Raw genomic sequence first — 4,651 nt, forward strand, 5'->3', positions numbered from 1 at the left:
ATATATACTGACCAAAGACGTAAATAAAGTCGAACAATTTAATGTAAAAAAAAGTATAAACAGTTACAAGTATCGGATAAGAAAGATCAGTGATAAAATGTTCAAGCGGATAGAATTTAAGGAGATAAATAAAAACATGGTTTAAGGGATTATTGTGCACTAAAAAAGAAAAGAACAGAGAAATTCCAGAAATGTGTTGATCTGTTTGCTTCAATGTGAAAATTCTCCATCAAACTGTATCTGTTTGCTTAAGTGAGTATGTGTATGCGTCCTTAATATAAAAAGATACGGTAAGAAAATAGTAATATCTGTCGAGAGAGTGACGGGTACAAATCCAGTTTGAGAGCTTGTGAATCTCTGCAGGCAAACAGGATCTTCCGCAATTTAAAGTTGCTTCGTAGTTGAAAGAGCCTCCGGGTTTCCATTAGAATACGTTACATCCACAAGTTTATTTCAATTGCGATTAATGAACGATGACCAACGAGCTGTCGAGACAAAAATAAATAAATAAATAAATAAAAATACAGTCAGTCACTAGCTTAATGCTGGATTATGGCTTTGAGCTTCTCATACTAACCAAACTCACAGTTGAAATCATGACGTCATCTCACAAACTCTGGCAAGCTAGTGAGGAAAAGAAAAGCCTGACATTTTAGAAATAAAGAACTCACTACACACACAAACACACACACACACACACACACATAATACACACACACATTTATATTTATATATATATTTCTTTATGGCCCACAGGGGGCTAAAGATAGAAGTGACAAACAAGAACAGGCAAACAGATTAAGTCAATCACATCGACCCAGTGCGCAAATTGTACTTAATTTATTGACCCCGAAAGGATGAAAGGCAAAATGGATCTCGGCGGAATTTGAACTCAGAACGTAACGGCAGACGAAATACCGCTAAGCATTATCGCCTGACATGCTAACGTTTTTAATTTCTTTATTGCCCACAAGGGGATAAACATAGAGGGGACAAATGGACTAAGTCGATTACATCGACTCCAGTGCGTAACTGGTACTTATTTAATCGACCCCGAAAGGATGAAAGGCAAAATCGCCCTCGGCATAATTTGAACTCAGAACGTATAGGCAGACGAAATACCTACTTCTATTTCTTTACTACCCACAAGTGCCTAAATTCAGAGGGGATAAACAAGGACAGACAAATGGATTAAGTCGATTACAACGACCCCAGTGCGTAACTGGTACTTATTTTATCGACCGTGAAAGGATGAAATGCAAAGTCGACCTCGGCGGAATTTGAACTCAGAACGTAACAGCAGACAAAATACCGCCAAGCATTTCGCCCGGCGTGTTAACGATTCTGCCAGCTCGCGGCCTTATTTATATATATATATATTTATTTATATATATGCTCACACACATGCGCAGATAGACAGGCACACACACATACACACAAACACGCACATACCCTTACATATATATATTCAGTAAGATAACAGGGTAATGCAGTTTGTAGGATAGGTTGGAAGGAAGATGAGAATAAATGAAATAGAATTGAATGAAATAAAATTAAACGGGATAAGAAACAATGAAGTGGGGAAATGAAAGAAAGTAAAACAACGTGAAACAATATATGCTATAATAACGTGAGTGGAGCACAAGAAAGTTCAACTAATTTCCTGCAGTAGGTTGGCGGATATTTTTTTCTTTTTTGTTTTCAAAGATTAGAGACATAAAATCTTTATAGGCTCATGGGTTTCAAAGGTTAAAATGATTTAATTTTTCTTTTTAAGTTTTGAAAGTTTAAGGATCTATAAAAGGTTTGTGGAAATAGCAGTAGGTATAAATATTGATAGGTGGGTAGATTGATCGGCGGGCAGATAAATGGCTTAACAGCTAGTTAGACCGACAGATACACCATTAGATATTTATGTGTATGTGTGCGCTCGTGTGGTGTGGAGCTATATATATATATATATATTTATATATACTTTTGTCTCGCTGCGCTGGACGGTACGCCGCATTATACCAAGAAAATGTCGATGACAACTTTCTCCCAATCTGTTACAGGACAAGGCGACTGGGTTCCACAGTGTCTTGAATAACTGGGAGCAAAACATCCACTTCGACATAGAATATCCTACCGCAAATGTACTGTATTGTGTTTCTTATTGATCAATTTGATGAGGTTGTATCTGATAATGAAGCCACGGGACCTCTGTGTTGTGATGGAGAATCGTAGGAAACCAAATGATTGCGTTGTTATGTTATGAAATCTACATCAGTTAAGGACCTGCCAATATGGTCTTTCAAGTATGTCAAATTGGTTACAATAGTCTCTAAGGAGGAGATACGTAGCCCGACAGAGACCGGTGAGGATAATGTGCTGGTTTATGGTAGGCAACATTCTTAGAATTATGTAGGAGATATATACGAGCGTAGATGGTCTATCGGGAATTTCTTGGCGACATTCGTCCAGAAACTGTTTGAATATTACGAAATCTTTTTTATTTTCTTATGTGTCTTAGAACATAAGTGTCAGTTAAGATGAAATATATATGTCTTAATGTTGTTGTGTTTAAATAGATCAGTCTTAGTGTGGTGGAGTGATGGCAGTATGATTTTCGTGGAGGACGAATGCCGCGGGGATCAAGACGTGTGAATTTTAAAGTTGATGCCAACCCCACTTGGGCGACGGTGTCAGAATATTTTGTACATCAAAAAATGTTATGGCGCTCGCAGCGGCGTTGGAACGAATAACGTTTGAACGTCTCCAGATGATCCCAATAATCAAAATGTCATGTTGTCTATTTTTCTTGTAATCGATCCCTAGGTGCTCGAATTTTAATAATATTTTGTTTTATAAAGAGAGACGACCGCCGACAACGGTATTCAAAATGAAGATGGGGGAAGGTGGAAAAGAGATGAATAATGGTAGAAGCAACTCTAGACCGAAAAGTCCTGAGGATTCAGGAAAACCCACTTCGAGTCATGTGCACTTTGTTGCTAATATGACAACTCTAGCTTAAGGTGTTGTCGATGGTTATTCCGACGGCCCTAGCAGTGTTTGATGCTGCGAGGTTTTCGCTCGTGGGAAGCCTATATGATAACTTAAGTGCAGCCTCTTCATCGAAGTGGATTAATACAAATATATTCTCTTCTATCTGCATATTGTGTTCTTCCTCCCACCAGATAATGGCAGTCAGATCCGATTGGAGATTAGATATGTCTCCTGCCCTAACGGTGATCTTCAGAAGCTTAGAGATATTTCGGAAAATTTTAATGGGACTGTATCTGTCTGTCTGTCTGCATATTACTCTCTTTCTCTAAATATATATATATATATATATATATGCGCGTGTGTGTGTGTGTGTGTGTGTGTGTATATATATATACACATATAAATACGTGTATATATATATATATACACATATAAATACGTGTATATATATATATGATAGATCGTTAGCCACGACACACATTTTTTTCTTTCCTTGTTTCTCTCCTTGTTTTTTTCTGTGTCCCTTTGTGTATAAGAGCGTAGGCTCGAAACGTAAAAGACTTTTTCTATTCTTGAGCGTTATACTAATACATATGTTTGTTTTGTACACCACATGTCTTCGTCTCTTGTTTTCTTCGTAAACTCTCCCTATATATATACATACACATATATATGTATATATATACACACTCACACATACACACACGCGCATATATATATATTTATATATATATTCACGATATATACGTGTGTGGAGTCGTATGGGCAACGAGAGTGAAACAATGAAGACAGCAAAAGAATGATATAAAAGATATTTAACCGATTTTTACTTAAATTATATCATACGTTGGAAATATCTGAATTCCCTTGATTCGTTTTCTGTTTACAGTAACACTAAATTCAAACAAATATTTGTCTTCTCTGCATTACATAATTTATTCCACCGAGATTTGAAAGAATAATCCATTATAATTAAATTTTCCTTTGATAAGATTTGATGTCTTTTTTATCTGAATGCAGTAATTACATATTTGTCATGTTTAACTTCTTAGTAGTTTCTGTTTAAATTTGATATTTAGTGCCATGTTTTATGCATTATATTGATGAAATTTGTTTTTGTCTACAGCGTGGCTCCATTTACAATTCTGTTCTGCAATGTTTCACATTCTGTAATAGTGTATTGTTTTATAAATATAAGGCTACCAAAATATCCTTGAGTAAGCAGTAAAACTGAAAATGTTCGAAATGAGGACAAAGCTTTATGCACGATATTTCGTAGCATATTTAACTTTCCATGTGAAAACTACCGGAAGTGCCACTGAATGATATCGAATTCAGTTGGAACAGTTTAATGTTCAAATTTCTTTCATATTCTTGAAAGAGGGAGGCTGACATTTTGAATGTAAAATTGTTGAAACTTCGCACAAGATGTATGTCGTGCCCCCGAAATTAGATTTGAGAACATTGTGATCCGTTTGCTAAAAAAGCACATATACATTTTAATGTATTGAAAAATAGTAAAGCGATATATAATTGTGATTTCAATCGATAAAGTACCACAATCTCTGATTAAATATGCTGTGTATCGGCTTTGCTTTGCCGTTACTCTTTCACTGCAAAATTTCCTTCAGTCAATCGTTCTTTGAAAGGAATCGAAATATCTGGA

This window comes from Octopus sinensis, linkage group LG13 (assembly GCF_006345805.1).
Source record: "Octopus sinensis linkage group LG13, ASM634580v1, whole genome shotgun sequence".
NCBI lineage: Eukaryota > Metazoa > Mollusca > Cephalopoda > Octopoda > Octopodidae > Octopus > Octopus sinensis.